This window comes from Ambystoma mexicanum, chromosome 2p, assembly GCF_040938575.1.
Source record: "Ambystoma mexicanum isolate Mex_15411 chromosome 2p, UKY_AmexF1_1, whole genome shotgun sequence".
Classification (NCBI taxonomy): domain Eukaryota; kingdom Metazoa; phylum Chordata; class Amphibia; order Caudata; family Ambystomatidae; genus Ambystoma; species Ambystoma mexicanum.
In genome coordinates, this window is record NC_090923.1 from 51,922,981 (window position 1) to 51,946,436 (window position 23,456).

The 23,456-nt window shown below is 44.6% G+C and overlaps 1 long non-coding RNA gene across 2 annotated transcripts in view; it reads right to left on the minus strand.

Moving 5' to 3' along the window:
• Nucleotides 1-23,456, minus strand: part of LOC138566192 (uncharacterized) — a 311,663-nt gene that overhangs the window by 227,324 nt on the left and 60,883 nt on the right. For both annotated transcript variants that reach the window (XR_011301864.1, XR_011301863.1), the window contains exon 2: nucleotides 22,190-22,292. This is a non-coding gene — a long non-coding RNA (uncharacterized lncRNA). The remainder of the gene's footprint in view (nucleotides 1-22,189; nucleotides 22,293-23,456) is intronic.

The following is a 23,456-nucleotide window of genomic DNA, read 5'->3' on the forward strand; positions in this document are numbered from 1 at the left end:
TGGCGGACAAGGCATCCACAGTGGCTTTTGCAAAGACTCTAGTGATGCAGATAAATGAAGTAGTGCTTTCTAGCTCCACAACTCACAGCCCTGGGAGGGCACTTCTAACTATCTGGTGAAGGACAGAGGGAAGTTTAGCAAAGGCATAAGATGCCCAGCGATGCCAAGCAGGGAAAGTAGCTGGTGGTCTAATATGAGGTTGTACACGGAGGGCTGGGAAGACGTATCCAACAGTGCATGTGCCCACCCAGGCATCTGGAAGCCTTTTGAATGGCGTTGTCCCACAGAGCCAATACAAGCCGGACGAGAGGAGAGTAAAGTTGCAAGGGTTCCGTGGTGGGTAGCCTGCTGGCTGCCAGAGAACAGCATTTCAGTGTAAGCAAACAAATCAGAGTCTGGGGCATCAGGTGATGGTTTGTGTCACAGGCTTTCTGTTGGCCCCCTCCACACACCCTCTGCATCTATTGTGATATGATATGATGGATTATTAATAATGTGCTTAATACCCAGCGGTTTCTAATCGCTGACCCCGGGATCGAACCTGTGGTGCTCCGCGTCTTCTTGCTTCCAAGGCGAGCACGTTGCCCCTGAGCATTCTTGTGTCGCCTCTACTGTGCAGCCTGCCAGATTTTTTTCAAAGTACTTTTGGGGGAGACAAGATCAGGTGGGGACAAGACAGGGTAGATTGTGACCTGTGCTTCGTTGGGTGCATTCTGCCCTTCCTGTTCATAGTCTCTGTAGGCGAAAGTCCTCCACTCTCTCGTTTTAGGGCGCACTTGCAAGGTTGATAGTCCACTCTTCGGTTGCCTTAGGAAACCCAGTCTGATGCTAGGTGGGCTTTGGAGTTGATGACTGCCACTTGGGATGGAAGTAAGAGCCTCAACAGGAGGAGAACAGCCTGTGCATTATGAATAGAGGTGCCAGGATGATAGGAGCCTCAGCTGTGAAACAAATACAAAATATAGCAGGCTCCAAAGTCATACTAACTGTCAGTGTAGATGTTGATAGGCTGGGATTCAGCAAGGGTACAGGTGCTGGTAAGAGCTAGAAGCCCAGCAAACTGAACATAGCAGGGTGGGCTGATGTGGAACACCTCATTGGGAATTAAATCTCTGGTGGTTTTTGAACAAGTGGCAATGAAATAAGTAGTTGAGGGAGACCATGCAGAGGCAGTGAAAGGACAGAGCCATCAACAAAGAAACAAGGGGCACCCTCGATAACATTGTCTGTGAGGTCAGGTGCTGCCACGAAGGTGTGATTGACATCAACACAATCCTAATTGACCTAAAATGTGGGGCGAAGATAACACAGATGCAATACTAACAGTGTGTGCTCTTTTAACAGTAACATTCACTTTAGTGAACAATACTTCTTCGTATTTGAGTTTCCGAGCCAGGGAGAGGTGTTTGATGCCGGAATGCGTTAACAGGGCATACACAGAATCAGGGAACAAAACAGCCAAGGGCTAGTTCAAAATCACATTCTGACGTTTCAGCACAAGGGCAATTGAAGCCGCTACAGCTCTCCAGCATGCCGGTAGGTAGGTAATGCGCGTGGGAGAGTCCCTGTGCTCTTGCAGCATGAGCCGAGAGGCAACAGGGTTATTTTCAGAGCACACCAGGAAGAATGGTTTGGAATAGTAAGGGAAGCCAACAACTGGGGAAGAGTACAGTGCCCTTGCTTGGAAAATCTTTCCTCAAGTCAGGGGCTCATATAATATGTGCTAGGTTGTCCCCCCAGTGTTGCTGCTTGGAGAGGGAGGATCAGTTCTGTGTAGTCTGTTATCCATTGGCAGCAGTATCCGCTGATACAAAAGAACCTTTGAAGCTCTTTCTTAGTTATGGGTGGGGCCAACTGAAGGAGACTCCGGATGGCCTGTGATCGGGCCGGATCTAGAGCCTTGAATCCAGGGTTGAGACTATGGCCAAGTAGTTTACCTCTGGTTGACAGAACTGCATTTTGTCTTTAGTTGCTCTGTGGCTTGCCTTGGCTAAATGAGCAAGGCAGTGAATTGTACTTTTCTGGCAGGTCCCCAATGATGCAGAGCAGAAGAGCCGTTTATCCACACACTGAACGAGAACAGAGACATTGGGTAGACAGAGATGAAGTAGGTCCCTGGTAGGAGAAGGCAGGAAAGGCGAGTTAGACCCCTTGGAAGGTAAAGATAAAGGGGAACTTGCTGTCCAGAAGTAGGGAATGAAGAAGGCGACCGTAAAGTCCACGCTGGAGGTAGGTACACTGGCCAGGATTGTGGAAGTGTTCAGGATGACGTGGGCAAGGGATTGCACTACCAGAATGCGGTTGCTGCAAGTGGAGGTAGTGGGAACCAGTATATCTTGCAACAGAAGGTTATTAATAACTGGCGTAATGACCTTGATGGCTGCTGGGACCAAAGGGTACTGGTTATCCAGGGATGTGATCCACCGGGCAAAATAATAATAGAGACTAGGACAGTCAAGGAAATGATGACAACACAGTTGGGGCCAATGGACCAGAGGCAAGCAGGCACCTATTGAAGTGAGGATCAAACAGTTTCTGTGAGGACAAGTGTTGCCACGGATGGAGGATAAGGTGGAAAATAGGGGGCCATGTGGAGTGGGAGCTGCACGAAATAGACAGGGATTTCAAGAAAACGCTCTCCCAGACGAGGAACAGCATTTGATCGATCCCACCTTTCCAAGGAAGTCCATTCCAAGCAAATTAGCTGGAGTGGAGTTACTGATGACTAACGTTTTGGTACTAGCAAAGGGACCCAGACAGAGATTGGTTGTCTGTGTAAGCTGCATACAGCTGGTTCTGTCCGCTACACCCACCATTTAGACAGGTAGCGTCCAAGGGGCAAGTGAGGGAAATCTGCCGATTTAACGGTACTCCTAGGAGCTCTCGTGCCAACCAGAAAGGTGGTGTCCTGTCTGTTCTCTGCGGCAGCCGCATAAGGGCCTTTTTTTTTTAAAGGAACGGATAGAGCCACAATCCCTTACTCAGAGCCTAGCACCCAACACTAGGTGGGGAACTGAAGGGTGCCCCTTCCGATTGGGCAATAGGCATATCAGTGGGGGGGATAGGAGCTAATTCGGGTGGGTGTTGGGGTGGAAAGAGTGGTGTTCCTGATGGCCAATCATACGGTTAGCACACTTGTGTGTCCAATGCCACTTGTTTGCAGTAGTTGCATTGGGAGTTGAAACGTTGGAGTTGTGGCAGGTACTGTTGTTGGTAGCGGGTAAGGGGGGTCCAGATGGCATTAGGAAACTGTGGAAGTGGCATATGGGAAAGGTAGTTAGGGTCAGATAGGTGCTACATGTGTTGCAAAGGGTGACCTTGTCCTCATCCCCTTGAGGGGGGAACTGGAATGACAGTGCAGAGAATTGCTGCAGAGCGCGTGCCTGTTGCAAATCAGTGCAAATCAGTGCAAATCATTCGGTCCCCTCCTGTTCATAATGTACTTAGAGAGCCATTCATCTTTCTTTTACCTCATCCTTCTATCAGTCATATAAAGCACATTAATGTCAGGCCTGAGATAGGATAGTGTCATGGTGTGATCCGTCCCACCCAATGCAGCAGCTCTTCATGTCCGTGGCCGCTTTGGGGCATGGTCCCTCGACACACTGAGTTACTAGGAATTGGCGAGCTATCTCTACTGTTATGTTGAGTTATAACGTGCACCGCTACTTTCTCATGGGCAGAAGTCTCCAGGCGCTCACACATAACCAAGACTAGAGTGCTGGGTAAATTAACTGTTCCCTCGTCTCAAAAAGTAGGCCGAATGGTCGCCATTTTGTTTGCAGTCCTGAATGCAGGCCCAGGCAGAGGTGGCAGGTGCAGTTTTTCGACAAATGTATGGGGTTCTTTACTGAGAGCCAGCATCTGATGTTTGAGAGACATTATAGTTCTGTGGGCATCCAAAGATGGTCAACTTGGGAATTCTCAGGGACGGGGACATCTCCTAAGGGCATTATGCAGATAAGGTGGAGCCTGAATTCATCGCTGAGGTCCTCATATTAGTTGTCAGAGTATATCTCCCTTGTTTCGGTGTCTGCTACACATTTAGCTACTCCCACAGCTTGCACTTCCTCTCCCTTTTTATCAGTCAAATGGGTCCTTGCTAATTTATGGTCCTGCTTGTGACCCAGGGGGCGGTTCTGCTTCAGGAAACAGTGAGGGTAGTGGGTCAGGAGAGTGATTGGGAGTTGGAAGAGGGGCAGGAACCGCCATTGGAGCTGGCTGAAAAAACGGGATGGGAGTCTAGAATACCAAATTCAAGTTTTCAGATCCAAAGGAGGGGGCACAGTTGAATACTATTTTCTTTTTGCACAGTTTCTTCTCAAGTGGCACTTTATTTATTTATTTATTTATTTATTTTTATTGTAAAACTTCAACTTGATATATTATATCATGTTTTTGTTACATTTCAAAGAAAAGAAAAAAAAAGCTGAGTGCTCTTTCCTTTTCATCTCTTCCTTAGAATTGCCAAAGACTTGTTTAACAGTTCAGGCTGGACTGTTGGGAGACGTAGTCTCATAAAGCACCATCAAGTATGATTACGTGACTTTCAATTAATTACGACATTCAGATAGGAACTGACTTTAAAACTTCATCAAAAAAATTAATTAGGTTACAGGACAGCTTGATATTATGCCCTGCCACAGCATAGTCCCACCAATCATCTGACTCATTGGATAGTGGTTTGAATTCCTTTAAATGCACTTCACGGAATTTTGTCAGCATGGGGCATACGGCTGCTAGATGTTTTAGAGACTCGACTGCTGTTGTTTTACAGAATCGGCATTTGTTGTTGACTGTTTCTTTGTTCTTGCGCATCCAAAGCATCTCGTTGGTGTTTAGAGCATTCAGTCGTAGCCTTAAAAATTGTGCCCTATGATGACGCGAAGGGCAGTTCGTAAGAAACTTTGGTTGACAGTGTAATTTAACCATACTTCTGGAAGAAGACAGAGTAGATTTAAGAGGTGAGCGACTGTTGTACGTTGTAATCCAGTCCCATGTTGCTAGCTTCTTTTTAGCATGTTGTGGGCGCAGGATTAGCTCTTCTTCGGATATGCCTGCTTCAACCATTATCAGATTTAGTTTGAGCTTCCACGCATGAACCAGCGCATTGTCAATCGATTCTTTCCTCGGCTTGAAGATGTTGTATGCCGGAATAGAGGAACCAAGTTGTATCTTACGCAAGGTAGATAAAGATTTCCAGACGATTGTCATATAAATTGAATTCAAAGCTAACTCATATCTCAATGCTGACATTGAGATGTAATTCGGAAGATTCAAAACATGTCTCCAAAAGTTTCCTTCCAGACGGCTCCAGACATTGTGGTCGATATTCAAGGCAGCTTCGCCGCCAAAGGTGATTGTTGGGATTACTTTTTGGAGATAGAACATTATAACGGGGGTGATGGAAAATTTCCCGTAATCAGTGTTGATTATGACCGCTTGAAGACTCAAGATCTTTGTTTTAGCCATCAAGTCGCCAATCCAGGCAGCTTCACAAATCGAGTCGTTGACCATTGCACCTAGATTTCGGATTGACTCGACGACATCTAGTGTTTTTTTCTCTGTGTGCCATTGGAAAGATTTGTCTTTCCTTGACATGGATCGTCCGATGCACATGATTTTTGTTTTCTCTGCATTTAGACACAACTCATTGGCAGACGAGAGAGAAGATGTTGGAGGCCAATTTGTGTCTGGTCGACCAGCACTATGTCGTCAGCGTAGACCAGGTGATTTACGGTGTGACCGTTAAGCTTGGGAGGAAAGCAATGGACAGACTTTAGCCACTCTGGTAGGTCAGCTATGAAGAGTTTGAAGAGATCTGCTGCGAGTGGACAGCCTTGTTTGACGCCTTTAAACGTTCTTATTGGATCTGTGAGGTCGTCTTGTGAGTTGACTCTGATTTGAATCAAAGTGTTAGAATGCAGGGCGATGATGGGATCTAACAGATGATCAGGGAACTCCCACAAGTGTAATTTTGCCCATAGTTTTGTCCGGTTGATGGCGTCAAAGGCTTATCGAAGGTCAACAAATGCAAAGAAGATTCTTTTTTTGCCTCCAGTGCTGACAATTTTTAAGAGTGACAAAATTGTAAGATTCACATCGGTTCCCACGTTTTTGGTGAAGCCTGTTTGTCGAGAGTCAAGTTTTCCAGTTGAGAGAGCCCAATTTACCAACTGTTGGCGCAAGAAAGATCCAAAAATCTTGCCAATTGTGTCGAGAAGGGCGATCAGGCGATAGTTCACAGGATCTGCCCGACAGCCCTTCTTGTATATGGGAACCACAATTGCCTTGGACCAGGCAGAGGGAAGCATCTTGCTAATTGCGATCTGAGAGAATAACTTGTGAATGAATTTGGCCCAGTGTATTCTATGCTTTTTAAGCATAAGATTTGATATTTGATCGGGGCCGGCAGCTCTTGAGTTTTTCAGCTTAGAGATTGAAAATTCAATCTCTTCACACAAAGGTGTAATGTCCCAAGTGGAATTTGACATAGAGGACGGCAGGAAAACTTCGAATGCAGGATTTCCGTATGTTAGAGTGAAATATTCTCGCCATTTGTCGCTTGAGATTTCATTTGAGATTGTTGGAGTAGCTTTCGAGCGACCTTTATTTAAAATGGCCCAGATTTCACGTGTATTTTTCTGTACCAGACGTTTTAGCATTGTTTCTGCTCGTCCTTGATCAATGATGATTAGATGTGATCTTAGCCAATTTCGGTATAATTGCCGCCGCTTCTTCACTTCCAAAGCCCTGCAATTCGGGTCACACAGCTCTCTTTTGATTTGCCTAAGGTCTTTCCTTAATAGTTTTTTTGCCTCTGCTACTTCAGAGCTATATAGGTGTTTTGGCATTGACCCAAAGACTCTTGAATTGAGAGTTGTCTGAGTTTGGTCTATCAGCAGCGGCGTGTACTCTACTGTCTGGAGTACATTTATACTGTGTCTTAGATGGGCAATAGTAGAACCATTTGTTCTCAGTCGATTTCCTGCAGCATTTGTTTGTAGTAGGTACGAGTATTTCTCTGGCATGCCACAATGCTCTTCGCGCCAAACGAGTCGCAACATGTCGTGATCACTAGATGACATCGGCTGCACATTTAGAGAAATGGATTTTTCAAAAAAGTCAGTTGAGGCCCAAATATAATCAAGTGTGTTTGTCCGAGTCATGCTGTGCCACATCGGATTAGCAGGAGAATCACCTTGAATTGTTCCATTTAGCATATGACAGTTGCGATCCAAGAGATCTTTAGCCCAAAGTTGGCCTCTCGGAATGACCTCGGGATCAGACAGCCGAACATTTGATTTGGTAAGTAGATCAAACTTAAACCAACTGCAATTTAGGTCTCCACAGATGAGTGCAGAGACATTTTCATATTCTAGAAAAGTATGGTCAATTTCATTCAATACTGACTGGATGAAAGATGTAGATGAGATCATAGCGGGATTCCAGTATCCATTTATTATCAAGAGATTAGAAACCGTGGCTCTCAGTGAAAATGTAATCAGAGTGCTTTGCACGAATGGATTTGGGTTCGTGGAAGCCACCAACGTCCACCAATTCCAGATTTTCAAGAGAGTTATTAGACCTGCAAATTCCAGCTGGATTTATCAATATGGAAAAACCATCACGTGTAGGAGGATCTCGTAGCCACGTTTCTTGTAAACATATAATGAATACGTTCTCCAAAGATTCATGGAATGTGTTAAATACATGTGTGAATCCTCTTGTATTCCATGACAGTAGAATTAGCTCTTGTTGTTTGGCTTGTGGTCATTGTTATTTGCGTGGTCCATTTGGAAATCTTTTCACGTTGTTAGCTCTTCTTTCAAATGACTGATGCGTCGCAGCATCTAAGATGTCAGGAGATGAAGCTAAGGACTGACGCAGGGCTGCTCGCTTGGCGGCTCTGAGGCTTGCTTCATGGTCAAGATTTGTTTTAGAAGATGAAATAGATCTCGAGGCAAGTGGCTCAAGAGTAAGATCAAAGCTATAGACCAAGAGATCTTCGTTTGCTTGAAGTAGCATATTTTTTACAGCCGCAGAAGAAATGTGAAGAAAAACCTGATCAGAGGACGTTTTAGAGACATATCCACAATTTTAATGTCATCTGATGAGATCGCTCGCAATGGTGGAATACAAGCAAGCAATTTTAAAATATCTCCTGTTTAAATTGACTTCATTGCCATCTGAGTGAATGTTTTGGAGACAGAGTTTCCACTTGTATGTTTGAGTCTCGGAATTTCCGGGTCCAGAGGCTCGCTGAGCTGGAGGTAAACGCGATTTTAGCTGATTCGACGTTTGTTTAGGATTTAACCTCGAGCTTAGCGCTTGCTGAGGTACTCTTTTTGTCACAGAGGAAAGTTGACTGTCAATTGGTCTTGCCTGCGGTATCCTCAAAGATTTATTTGCCTCTTGGATTCTCCTCAATGGGGACCCAGTTGGTCTGACGGTTGGTCTTCAATAGAGACAATGGTGGAATTCTCAGGATCAGCTGAGTAAGTTGATAAATTGCATAGGTCAACTGAAGAGTCTGAAGTGCCATGTTCAGAGGAAGAAGCGCTAGATGCTAAGCGCCAGCGTTTTGCCGAAGTCTTTGGAAAGCTCAGTATAGCACCTGTCAAACTTAATGGAATGTTGCTGGCAATGCTCTTAGCGGTAGTTGTGTGGGGGGGTCGAGTGAACAGGCTTGTCTTCTTCGGAGTTGTTATGTTTCTTATGAATTTTTTAACCTTTTGTTGTATTTGTTTCGGTGGAATGCTTTTTTTTTTTAATTGCTACGCTTGTTTCACAGATGACTTTTTCAGTTTACTTTCGATGATTGTAGTGATTGTTTTTGCCGGACCTTTGAAAATGTTAAATGAGTTTACTGAGGTAGAGGTTTGAACTGATGCGGTTCCTTTGAGCGGAGTCGCATTTAATGCGAGACTACTCGCCTGAGGTGCTGAACCTTGTATGATCTGATTTGGATCTTGAACATCTTGAGTGGGAGCCAACAGGCTCGATGGTAGACCAGACTGTGAAGATTCATTAGGAGCTGTCGCAGATGCAATTATGGGTAGAGATTGAAGAGTTCCAGGAGATATGTCTCGTGTCATCGAGGCTCCTCGTTCGTGGTTGGTTGTGTTTTTTTGCATCCATTTCACAGAGTCTAAGAGGCCTTCCATTAAAGCATCGTTTTGACAATGGTGCCGTGCGGCTAGATCGCTCAGCCTGTCCTGCCATCTCACTACATTTTCAGCGTTAGTTGTCATTTGATCTTGTAGAAAGCACGAAAAGTGTTCTAAGTTGTCGATTTTAGTCATTAGATTAGATATAGCAGCACCTTGATCACTTATTGTTCCAATCAGTGACTCAAAGATTTTTGTAAATGGTGCTAAGGCAACGGCCGAGGCGGCCAACACGTTGTTATGAATCTGCGAAAGTGCTTCAGATGAAATACCAAGCGATTGTGGTTCAAAATCATGAAGTGACGAGGAGCAAGTCGAATTGTCCAGATTGTAGTGCGGGTTAAATGTGGAACATTTTTTTGCAAAATTCATTAGATGAACCTCGTCGCCTAACTGAGACTGCGTAGGATGAGGAGTACTTGCATTCAGCATTGGATTTTCATGCAAAGGGGGTATGGTGGAGATGCATTTTCCCTTGAGCTCAGCGACTCTTTGCAGGCGACTGGCAAGAGCAATCGCACTCCGATCAAGATGGATAGGAAGTGGTTTGGATTTTGGTGCTAAGAGTTGAGGAGTACTTACAGGATTGGGATCAATAGACTGATCATTTGTACTTGACGTAGAAGGTCGCCTAACATCAGGTGCTTGGCAAGCTAAAGCACTGTCGTTCTCAGATTCAGTACATTCAAGTGCGACTCCTAGAGTAGCTCGACCTGCTGGTTTTAATATGGTGAAGTCGACTATAGAGCAAATTGGATTGGTTATAAGTGGAGGACATGGAGTATTGACAGAAGGCCTCAGTACATTTTTGGCATTGACCGAGCCAGTCTGTAAACCACATGGCTTAGGTGAGGAGCGGCTAGAGATTTTATCCTGTTGCAAGAAGTCAACGCCTTAGTAGGCATAAATGGTCGTTTAATATTCAGAGCTTGTTTAGGACTCTGAGTTATTTATTCATCAGGAGATTTTCCACTCCTAAGTTTGATATTTTTAGCAATTCTTCATCAGTCACTAAGTGTGATGGAAGACCTTTTTCTTTCCCAAAATCAACAGCATTTGTAGAATTACTGTTCTTGAAGGGCACCTGAGCCGACAAGACCGATTTCATCGGTCGCGATGTGGCAGACGCTCTCGCGTCGGACAGAGGCACCGGAGTGGCGGCTGAGGCACTGGGTGGGTTCGGCCGATCCACAATGGCTGCTTGGAGTGCTAATGAATCGGTTTCACTGGCAAGCGTGCTTACAGAAAGTTCACCATTGCAAGATGAATTACATTCAAGATTGGTGGCACGGGTGTCTGATAAACACTGATTGTCTGACTGGAGTGCTGGAGCTTCTGATGAAACACTGGGCTGCACCAATGCATTTAAGTCATCATCTGGAGCACATCGCTCGTCGAAAGACGATGATGGTGGGGGTGTTAGAGATTTGGTACCCCCTGTTGTTATTGGGCTTTTTAGTGTTAATGAGTTGTTTGCAGCCATAAGCGCGCAGCCAGTTGTTTTGCTTACCTTAGCCCCAGCGACAGCTTTCCTCCTGGACCAAGAGTTAGTCGAGTGCCGTTGCTGTGATGATTTTTTTCCAGGTTTGTGGGCCCTCTGCTAGTAAGGTCATTGTTTATGTCGCCACGGCGAAGAGGAACACAATCAGACGTTGAAAACGATGGAGCGTGCTGGAGTTCTGCTCCCTCGCCCACAATTTTTTAGGGCAATTTGGTTAGCACAGCTCCTCAAGAGGGCCTTGTAGTCGGCAAACGGCAGAAAAGCAGCAAACAGCCAAACAGCAGGAGTCACAGCAGTCGCCCTTTACGCGGCCGGGCTTCACGCCGCAAGCATTGCTGGGCTCCTGTTTTAGGTCCTCACTTCCTGGAATGGGCAGAGCAGAAAAAAATAAAAAATAAAAATAAAAATAAAAAAAAAATAAAAAAAATGGGCAGGGCTTCAACCCGCGTTGCAGCGTTTCGCTCACTCGCTCACAGCCGACCTCACACAGAGCAAGGGCCACGAGGAGAAACACGCTGTGGTAAGTTTAAAAGTTGAATATAGGAAAGGATAGTCCTTCAGCAGCACAGCCAAACAGCAGGAGTCACAGCAGTCGCCCTTTACGCGGCCGAGCGTCACGCCGCAAGGGTTGCTGGGCTCCTGTTTTAGGTCCTCACTTCCTGGATTGGGCGGAGCAGAAAAAGAAAAAAAAAAAAAAGAAAATGGGCAGGGCTTCAACCCGCGTTGCAGCGTTGCAGCGTTGCAGCGGTTCGCTCACTCGCTCACAGCTGACCACACACAGAGCAAGGGGCGCGAGGGGAAACACGCTGTGGTAAGTTTAAAAGTTGAATATAGGAAAGGATAGTCCTTCAGCAGCACAGCCAAACAGCAGGAGTCACAGCAGTCGCCCTTTACGCGGCCGGGCTTCACGCCGCAAGGGTTGCTGGGCTCCTGTTTTAGGTCCTCACTTCCTTGAATGGGCAGAGCAGAAAAAAAAAAAATGGGCAGGGCTTCAACCCGCGTTGCAGCGGTTCGCTCACTCGCTCACAGCCAACCTCACACAGAGCAAGGGGCGCGAGGGAAAACACGCTGTGGTAAGTTTAAAAGTTGAATATAGGAAAGGATAGTCCTTCAGCAGCACAGCCAAACAGCAGGAGTCACAGCAGTCGCCCTTTACGCGGCCGGGCTATTGTGGGGTGGTCAGTTCTTCTGACCAGGCTCAAAAGGCCTCCCATTCATTGGGTTATGCATTACAATTATTTTCTTTAAATCGTGGATGGGCATGTTTCAGGCATCCCTCATCCCAAGTTCCAATAGATGGCAATTCTTTGCGATTGGGGAGCTTTATAGTGTTGGAGTTTTATAGGTTTGCTGGTAACTTGGCAGTAAATCCTCAAACATACCACCAAATGGAATTACCGTTACCACCACGTGAACCGCCGCATTTTGGTTAGAACAAATATTTACAGATATGGCATATTTGTGAGCCATTTAAAATACTGCTATATCCCAGTCACAAACACTATCCTTTCTGCTACCACAGTTCCCCATAATGTCTGTACTTCCGTAGGTTCTCAAATGAAAAAAATTGAATACAGGGTTAGTGTTTGGGGGCCAGAGACTAGGATGGAGAAAAGAATTGAGCGCACTATAAAATGACCAGAGGCAAACATAACTGATAAAGGACCAACAGATAGGAGAGGGAACAGTTCATGTGTTTGAAACACCATTTAGAAGTTTTATTTCGGCCTTTACAGCGGCCGTCCTGACCTTGGACAACACTTACTAACCATACTGATATAGTAACCTGAGACCCGAACAACCCTTTACTGACCAGACCGATAACAGGGCCACTGTGTCCTTGGGTTTGGTTTCACACTCGGGGAGTAGGGGAATTGACCGCCTTCCCTGGACTAGAATAGATAGGGCAGTCAAAACGAATGGCCGACTTACCCTATTCTTCCAATGCAGAGGAGACTTGGCATCAGAATAAGAACTGCAACAGCCCTGCTAGAAGGAGCATCTAAATGCCCTTGATAGGAAAGAAAATAGAGGCCTTCAGATGTCGTTGCCAGCTTCCACTAAGAGGTTTGGCTGTCAGCTGTGGTCAGATATAGACTGATAGCGGGCATGGGGTCATGTTGGCATATCAACACTTGAGAATGACTTGCCAAGTCTCTTGCGAACAAATGTTTAGCAGGAGGTTTTTCCCACTGCTTAGTCAGATAACTTATGGACCACAGAACAGTAGTTCATTATTTCAGTAGATTACGGGGAACTCGGTCAAGGACCGTCAGCCATGGCTCTTCGGTTTTCAGAATTCTGCCTCCCTTCTCACATCAAGTTCCAAGAACAGTATCTGCTGGGCTCCTGCAGCCTGGTGGCAGATTGGTGCTGATGGCACTGGTCAGGTGCAGGCGATTGGAAACTTCACAGGTGAGCGTTCTTGAGAATGCAATCTGTGTGGGGTCCATTCGAGCTGGGGACTGTACCTTTTCGCCCGGCAATTAGATGATTTTTTCTCATATGTAGCTAGGGGGAGTCATTGGGCCTCATTACAAGTTGGACGGTGTGGGTAAAATGCGGCAGTCCAAGTGGCGATAACAGTAAATCCATTTAGTGGTATCTTTGCGGATTTACTGCTGAGATACCACCAAACCTATAATGAGGCCTATTATGATTTTTCCCCCTTTCACCAACGTTTTCCGTACTTTGCTACAGTCTCAGTTTTCAGGATAAAAATCTGGTATTGGAACAACTCACTGGCCTGCTCAGGCTTGGTACCACCCGGCCTTTCAACACAGCACTGCATAATCAATTCTGTTGATTGTTTTCAGAGACCCCCCTTTTACATCTATTTAGGCAGCCCCATACCACAATTCTGGCCAGCAGTCTCTAGGTCATGGCTCGTAGCCTGTCAGGGACAGATGATTTACCAGTGATCTTTCGGCAGAGCCCTCTAGTCTGATTCAATGCTTTTGGGTCACAAGCACTGTCTGGGCGTATGAATCAGCATGAACTACCTGGGTGGTGTGAGAAACGAAAGGGTGTCTCACTCGCTAGTCCTTGAGGACTTGTCATCCAAGTGGTCAGGACACAGCCATCTCTTTTGGATCCAGTTCCTGGGGGTGGACTAGTGCGGGATGATCACCTGGGTGAGGGGTCTTCAAGGAGTAGGGGGGACATAGCTGATGGTGAAACGTGGTATTCCCCCCTCTTTTGTTCATCTACCCCATCCTATTTTATAGGATTTTCCGAAATCCCAACTCCCTCCCCTTTTACACAAACACTGGGCCAAGGAAGAGAGTGACAGAGTAACCAGACCAACTCTCTGACATTGTACTGGACATGTCCCGCTAATCGGGTCAGGAAAAATAAGGCACTTTACACTAAGTGCATACACCTGATACCAGTAGGCTCTCCTCACAAGCACGAATAAAAGGCAACACATAAAGACACACTCTGAGCAAAGTGGAACACAAGTACGAGCAGACCTTCTGCGGTGAAGGCACACCTACTGGAGCAGAGCAACGGACCAAGGGACAAGAGCAGCGGGTCCAAAACCCCAAAGGTTCCCGACTGGAGGTTGTTGCCTCAGACAGACCGCGAAAAACATGTGGAGGAGGCCAGATCCCACAACTGAAGATTGCATTGTGTTTTAAGGACGCCAGTGACCCTCCCGGGTGAACGGCAGAGATGGGGAGGCAAGGCCACGCCTGTGGTACTAACCTTGACTCGTGAATTGGAAATAGCAAAACAAGAAAGAAGCGCACACAGCCGGTGAGTTGGCAAGCGACCTGAAAGACTGGTGTGTGTGAAAGCGAATGAGGTAGCAACATTATATCACAAGTGAAGGCTGCACGCATGTGGATGAGACGCGAAGAAAGGCAGACCTGTAAATGAACTTTGAAGTAAAAGGCTGCTGTGAGATCAGCTGTATTAAGTTACGGAGTGGTCCGGCGAAAGGAGTAGCCCATTCAAAAGTTTCTCTGAAAGGTACATTGTTTGATGTTATAAAGCAAACAAACAGCAAAAGTGAATTAAGCGTGGGTAAACATGAGCTTTGAGTCGAAGAGCTCCTGCAGTGGGCTCTAAAGAGCGTCACACACATTTGAAAGTCTTCGACATCCGAAAGGGGTCCGAGGCCGATTGAGGGAGACGCAAAGTACAATAGGCTTGTGTAAGGGAGCCCCCCAGCAGGTTTGTGTTGAACTGTGACGTGAGAAGTCTGAGCCCGGCAGAGGGCGACCTACGTGAACTATGTGCAGTAAGGTCTGAGCCCGGCAGAGGGGGGACCTACGTGAACAGTGTGCCGTAAGGTCTGGGCCCGGCAGAGGGGAAGCTTTGTGAACTCTATGTTGCAATACAATTTTCAAAGTCAAGAAAAAGACTTTGACGTGGAAGGCCATGGTTTGGAACTGCTAAGAGTGTTAGAAACTGAGCCAGAGTGTGTCATCCTGCCCACAAGGACAGTCTTACTCCGGGAGGTTTAACATGAGGAGGAGAGCTAGTTCAACTACCTTCATTCTTTTGAACACTGATTTTTCCTTTGCACACGTTTCTTCTTTTTACACTTTTTGTACAAGAGATAGGGCAGGTATTAGGTTTTGTTAGCATAGGCCATTTTGATTTGATGGACTCCACTAGTACTGTTTTGTTTATCGTTTGAAGGTTGAGACTACTCCCATCTTAGTTATAGGACAAAATAGCAGTTTGTCAGACCCCAACATTTTCAATGAAGGTTTTACAAATTGTATCCATTGTGTCAGTGTCATACTTGTGATACCATGCCTTCCCTACAGTGGGATCCGGCTTAACATGACATCCGGATCCCCTTTGAATGGAGTTCTGTGAGGTGGAAAATTGTTTGGCAACTATTGCTGCACGTTTAACTACTCGTACTGCGAATATCTAAAGATCAGCCATTTCTGCTAAGCACTGCTTAAGTGTGGGCCTTTCTGCGGCTGAGCATCCTTTAGGTTACTGAATGGTATTATGATGAGGAACCCTCCCCTTCTCCTAGTTATTCTACTTTGTGGGATGTGAATAGAGTGTTGACACTTTTAGGAGTGGCCAAATAGCATTGGTATTTTCCTCCAGTCCCTATCAGCTAAGCTTATTATGATGTATGGCATCTCTCATTCCGAGGGTTGGGATGTAAGGGCTTTGGTACATTGGGCAGGTCTCTCTAACATGACTGGGGTAGCGGACATCATCTATAGAATATATTGCAGTTTTGAAGATTAGTTTTATTGAGAATCTCCCCTGGATATGACACCCACATCATGACAATCCCAACCCAAAACTCTATGACGAGAAACAGGCTGTTTTTAATATGAATAATCTGTTTTATTTCAAATGATTAATCAAAATATTTAAGAGTGGTACCCTAACTTTGAATCCTGGGGAAGTCACCCACAATATTCAATACTCCATTCAAATACAAGAAACGTGTCTACAGAAAAGAAACACAACCTGTTATTATCGTACTTATATGTACATTCACAATGCACACCAACAATCATTCATAAAAAACAGGTCCATAATTATACAAGACAGAAATATGTAATCCTCTTCAATATGTATCATTCAAATCATCAACACTTGTAGGAATCAGAGAGGGCTTGATTCTACTCTAGACATAGGGCATTCTGGGTTTCTAGTATGGAGATGCATGTACAAATCTGGGGAATGAAATGTTTGGCTTACTTTGCCCACAAGCTTGGGTTTATGATAGAGGCTTTTATTTTGCAGAGCACACAATTTTTATTCCTCTAAAGGATCTCATAAGCATTGAGATAGAAAAGGAATGAACACTTCATTTTAATTGGCCTAAGGAGTCTATAAAAAGCAGAGTCCTTTCTTTTCTGTCCAATGTTATTTAGAATAACGCCATTGGTTATTTAAATTGTCATTATTGTTTTAGAAAGCAGTGACATAACCCCCATCCTGGTCATATTTAAGGGGTATAAAACTCTAGTCTGGATTTCTCTTATTAAGTAGACTATGGTTTTCACATGTCAGGAAATCCATCAATTGCTGCATATCTGTAAAATATGTTGTACACAATGTCATTAATCCAGGTATAAATTATCTCGGTGAAAACTCAAGAATTCATTTGTTTTGCCACTTTGAAACAAAAATGTGCATTGCACAATCATAAACTCTGGTGCTGTTACACTACGGCAGCAAAGAGCTTTCTTACGAAGACCTTCCCAACCATGGACTCCGTTTTGGCATTGTTACAAGTTGCCTTGGAAACTGTTCAGGTCACGTAAACGTGCAAGTCAGCTGATTGGATGTGCTTCGCTTACACGGAAGCCACGCCCCCTTGTTCTTTAAAGCCTGCATTCGTGGGAACTTCGTTGCTGCTAATTGTACGTTACTATGTGCCTTTTTCGTAGCCCGCCTACGGCACTGTTTGCCTTCCTCGGATTACCCTCCGTGAACCTTTGACTCTGAACTCTCGTTACCAGACCTCGGCTTGTACTCTGATTCTGTTTATCTGGATTACCCTAAGGACTTGCTGCCACGGTAGTTTTCCTTTACTGCCGTTAAACCGCAGGAGCCTCCCCGTTCAACCTTCAGTTTCTACGGGCTCTGCGCTTCTTCACTTCCGCTAAAACTGAACTCCAATTCTCATTCATATTACGTTTGCAGAAACGCCCTTGTGTTCCATCTGGAGTTTCCAGCTCTACGATCTTCTGAGATCCGCTTCAGCGTGACATTGTTTGGTCCTTTCTTCCTGTTCTATCTGAATCATCTATTTGGACTATAAGACCATTCATACCAGTGCTGCTTATCAAGGACTTCCTTTGCTCCAACTACCTGATGAACTGTTTGTTCTTTCTAATGAAGTGCATTTACGAACGCTTTCCAGGACATGCACCAACCCGGCTCTAGTGCGTCCCTCGTGCCGTTCGGGTTGTCCTCCCTATACTAACCTTCCCATTTATTATTTTTTCCTGTCGTTTTCATCGTTTTCATCAACCATTTAGATTTTGTTCTCATTATTGAAACTGGTCCAGGATTTCCTCTAAGGTCTACTCACATACACGATCTCAGGTACCAGCAGTTCTATTGTGTTTAATAGAATTAATTAAGAAGAAACTAGTTAGGCATAATACTCAAAACCTTTTCTGTACCTCTTGCAGCATTGGTATGGCGGTGCGCTCAATCCCGCTCTTTTGCATTATAGATTACTCTGTCTGTTTTTACATAAATAGCAGAGTGGTACATCGTGAAAAAGAGCCCCTCTCAAAGAGGAAGCCTGATTCTTGAAATCAGGGGAACTGGGTTTTCGGAGACGCCTACGGCTCATCCTACATCTCGATCCAGGTTGGGGTCACGCACACCTTCCGGCTCGGTGAGCAACAGGTGCATACCATTTTTAGTATACCTCCATTAGTGTCCCTTATTGCCAAGTCCACATTCAGTGCCATAGGTAGTAAAAGAGTCCCCTAAAAGACCTTCAATTGCTTATTCTTGGGAAATATATCTAAATGCACAGGAGCTATTGTAAAGACTTTTAGTTTGTCTTTTAAAGGCACAGGACAGGTAGCAACATCCATAGTTCCAGGCAGCTCCAACATGTAAGCCCTGCTCGCACTGTGTCCCCTGATTTCAAAATCACCGTCAGGAAATCTGGTTCTCTCTTGGGCAAGGCTTCTACATCAGGCTCCCTCTGGAAATGGACTTCTTAATGGGGATTTCCATCCGATGCATCCAGGTGCAATCCCTATCAGTAGTTCTCCTGTCGGACAAGCTCCCTTCATCTGCAGATTTCCCAAGAACTCTACCTATTTGGCCTTAAAAACATGATAGACTCCTCCGATGTGCCCTCATTGGATAGGACCTAAAGGTAGGTTCTCCTCCAATACTAACACTCCCAATTATACTCCTCTTTATTTTGATTGGTCAAATGTATTTTACCATGTGACGAGGGGAGGATTTCATCTCCTCCCATCCATAGTAATGATCAAAATTGGACTGAAAACTATTTTCTCTGATAATCTATGTTATTTACCTGGGCCATTATTAAGGCGTATATATTTGGAATTGCAAGACAATTCTGAATCTGCGTTCCAATAACTGGTAATAAGAGAAGGTTATTACAATATGTAAATGTATTAATTAATACACATTAAAACATCTTTTAGTGTTTGATGCATCTGTGTTATAAATTCACTTTTTCTCCGGTGCACTTTAATGGCCTCTTGCCTTGATCAGCATGTGACTTTCACACATTCGCCTTCGTGGAATTTCTTCTGGTTACCACCTTGCTTTCACACTATCCAATAGGGGTTTGCTTTGCCCACTTTTCACTTTGTTTGAAAAGGCTTTTTCTTTAACTTTGTTTTTTTCACAAAAGCTTTTCATGTTCCGTTTTATTCGTACAATATTCTCATCTCTTTTCTATTACTCAGCATTCAACTTGTTCAGGCATGTCACCTTTCTTGCTATTCAAACAGTTCATATCTGGCCTTTATTCACAACTTATTTCTTGCTTGTCAAAATTTTCGGTATTTAATGGTCTACTTTTCCGGTCCCCAGCCCCATTTGGCTATTTTCCTGTTTGTTCAGCCTTCACCGTCACCAACACTATGCCCCTGGAACACCTCAGCTTGAGTAAACCTTCCCTGTCACTCACCGGTGTTAGGCAGCTCCTCTGGGTGCAATGGTCTCGTTCGCGGGGTCTCGTTCGCTCCTCTTCCACTACGAGGCGCTCCGGTGAGCAGCGCTCGCTCTCTCCGGTTTCCTTCTGCAACGGTCAGCGGCTTCTTTGTGTTCCCCACTTACAACGGGGAACACACAGCAGTGGGCTTCGTCCAGCTCGACTCTCTCACGGCCCACAGTGGCCTCAGCGTCTTCCTGGCTCTCCTTTTCTTGTTGTCCTTTTCACCGGCCCAAATGTTGCATGCTCAGCCTTTGATAGCAGTATTCTCCGGCTCAGCTGCTCTCCTTGTCTGCTGTCTTCGTCTCCCTTTATACACCTGCAACAGGTTGCAGGTATGAACACTCAATTCTACTTGCCGGACCATAGTTATTGGGACATGCCTGAGCCTAACAGTCATTATCAGTCCTCTTCTTTGTCTCAGTATTAGAGTGGTGAAATGAGCTGTTATTTATTGATTGTTTATTTGTATAGCGGCTATACACAATCTGCTTCAAAGTGCTTCAAGGAGGAAGGGAACACGGGAGAATACAGTTACAGTCGTACAGGTCCTTGAAACAAATCAGAATGTGAGAATAACTATCATATCATAACAGATAGTATAAATGCATAGAACAATAAGGGAGAGGTGAGGAAGGAAAAAAGGAGACAATACTAGCAGTAGCATTACTATGCCTGGCGACAATTGTTGCAGTCCAAGAATGACAAGAGGAGGGGGAGGAGGGGAGGTGTGGGGGAGGGGAGAGAAGGGAAGAGGAGAGGAACAAAACAAGTGACTATCTTAAAGGATCAGTGGCTGATCAATGTAGTGCTGGGGGGAGAAGACAAGGACGAAAAGGGGGGATCAGACAAGCTATTATCAGAGGTTGAGGGACAGTGATAAGAGTGAGTGCTTAAATAATAGAAAGGTGAAAGGGGGAAAGGGAGGGGAAGATGGCTGCAGAAGGCAGGCAGCTACAATTACTATGCCTGAAGGCAATTGAGGTAGTACATTACTTACACAGGACAATGGGTGGAGGGGAAGAGGGATGGGCAAGCGGCTGCAAAAGACAGGCGGCTACAATTACTATGCCTGATGGCAATTGGGGTAGTGCCGGAGTTTGACAGAAGGAGGGAGTGGAAGGGATGGAGGGGAGGTGGGTGAGGGAGTGGGAGGGGAAGGAGGGGGAGGGGCACAGGATGATAAAGCAAGCAGGGGATTAGAAGGGGCAGAGAGACCCATTGAGGAAGGCATGGGGTAAGAGGGAGGAGGACTTGGAGACAATCTCGGGGGGCAGGTGGAGAGGAGAGGACAAAGACAAAGATGTGGGGATAGGAGGTGCACAGGAAGATTCAGGGGAAAGAGGGGGCTGTAGGCTAGTAGTTGTATTAGCATTTGTAGAAGTAGCTTTAATAGATCACTTATACCACCAACAGTAGCAGTACTGTGGTCAGCAGCAGTGGTAGCACTACTACTAAAAGCTGTATTAGCAAGGCTACTACCAATATAGCACTTCTATTGCCAGTGGTAGCAGCAGCCTTGGTATTATTAGCTGAAGTAGCATAACCACCACCAGTAATGATACAAGGACCTCTGGAATAACTATTACCACTATTTATCGTACGTGATTGATCATTTATATCACACTTAATGCCAGACTTCTTCCCCTTCTAAGCGCCAGACCTGGGATAGAAACAATGTTACACTGCATCGCCTTGCTCTCAAAGTGACTGTGTTGCTCTTGAGTTATGCTCCTTGCCTACTGGCAATAATAATACTGTTAGTACCATTTTTGGTAATACGATAGTAGCACAACTTGAGTGACTGTTCCTAGCACCTGTACTGCCATTATGCTTATTCTTTAATAATAATAATACTGCTACTAGTAGGGACACTTCTGTTGTGTAGTAGCTTTGAATACCATTATTGGTAGTACTAATACTATTGTTATTAAAAGTACTACTACTCGTAGTAGCAGTAATATTACTGCAACTGCCAATTGTGCAGCTACCTCTGGTAGAAGTAGTACTATTGTGGGTAATTTTGGCAATACCTAATGTTCTACTATTGGTGGGGCAGGATTCGTGAATGTGTTAGTGTGAATTAAAAGAAAATACAACCTGTTTCTTTGCCACTTTGCTGGTATAATGGATCTACAGACTGCACTTCTTCTCCTCCTAATGCAACTTCCTCTGCCAGGGCTTGAAAGCAGATCATAAAACGGAAGCCAGAGCAGCAGAAATGCCAACAAAGCTGTAACATTGTGAAATAGAGGAATGTTTATATTGCTGGACAATAGTCAGAAGATATAACATTAACTATTAGGAAGATTTTATTTTTGCAAACACTCAGAAGGATCAGTCTCGACCAAGCATTGATAGAGGGAAGGTAGTTAATGTTAAGGTGAAACTATTTTAAACTTCATATTAGTGTTATATATATATATTATACATATATATCAGCACTATCTAGACCTTGGGCGGGGCTTCTAAAGCTACTAGTCCTGAAGAAGGCAAGGCTATGAATCATAGACCAGCATGCCGCAATTTAAGTCGATGCTTGAAGGTAAATGGTCCTAGTAAAGTGTTGGTACTATTAACATTTTGAAATATAGTACGTGTGTACCAATGGCGTACAAAAAAACCCATGTTATTTTGATTTAAGTTATAAGTATTACATATTGTTTCTGGAAATCGTTTCTGCTCCATGAAGAGTGTTTCTGAACAGCAGCTTATGTTTTGCAAGTAGATGTTCACTTAAAAGAAACTTACTTTGCAGTGTATATTCTACCTTAGTTACCACCAAGAATAAGTTATTAAATCATATGTTCAAGAGTGACAAATCAGCTGGAACAATCGTTATATATAAAATAAATTAGCACCTACCATATACTAGAAGGATATTGCAAGCCACCGAGGAGTTCTGTGACCAAATGGTCGGCACGGCTGAAGGCAGAGTTCCAGTGTCTTGCTACATCCTGTTTACGCCCTGTAGGGGAAATTGTATTAGTTATAATACACAACCATACACAGTCATCCTGTGAACATCTGGCCAATTGTTTATTATGAGAGATCTTCCAGTTGCTGATACAGCAAATCAATTTACAGTCAGTTTGGATTTAAAAGATACAAATTCTAATAGGCAGATTCCGTGTTGCAGAAAATAGATGTCAGCTTAATACCTAGGCCATCACATCGCCCCTTGCACCACCTAACTCGCTCGACGCTGCCTACCCTTCACCTTCCTGCCACCCTGTACAGCTGTACCCCTCCTCTGTGCCCCTCTGTATCCCACCCTCGCTGTATATCTGTTCTGCTGTTACCTCTGTGATCTGATATGCATCTGTACTGTTGCATACCTCTGTAAAGGGCTCAGTTATGTATCGGTGCTGTTGTTTACCTCTGTAAAGAGCTCCGTTATGCATCTGTACTGTTGTTACCGCTGTAAAGCACTCCGTTGTGCATCTGTACTGTTGTTTACCTCTGTAAAGAGCTCTGTTATGCATCTGTACTGTTGTGACCTCTGTAAAGTGCTTCGTTATGCATCTGTACTGTTGTATACCTCTGTAAAGCGTGCTGTTATGTATATGAATTGGTGTATACCTCTGTAAAGTGCTCTTTTAGGCATCTGTACTGTTGTTTACCTCTGTAAAGAGCTCCGTTATGCATCTATGCTGTTGTTACCTCTGTAAAGCACTCCATTATGCATCTGTAGTGTTGTTTACCTCTGTAAAGCGCTCTGTTATGCATCTGTATTGTTGTATACCTCTGTAAAGCGCTCTGTTATGCATCTGTATTGTTGTATACCTCTGTAAAGCGCTCTTTTATGCATCTGTACTGTTGTTTACCTCTGTTATGCATCTGTACTGTTGTATACCTCTGTAAAGCGCTCTGTTTTGCATCTGTATTGTTGTATACCTCTGTAAAGCACTCTTTTATGCATCTGTACTGTTGTTTACCTCTGTTATGCATCTGTACTGTTGTATACCTCTGTAAAGCGCTCTGTTTTGCATCTGTATTGTTGTATACCTCTGTAAAGCGCTCTGTTGGTACGTTGCCTCTTGAAGATAGGTCTGCGGTTAATAAATACCATAATAATAATAATAATTCAATTCATTGAAACGAAGTTTCATTCTGTGCTTTAAAATAAGTA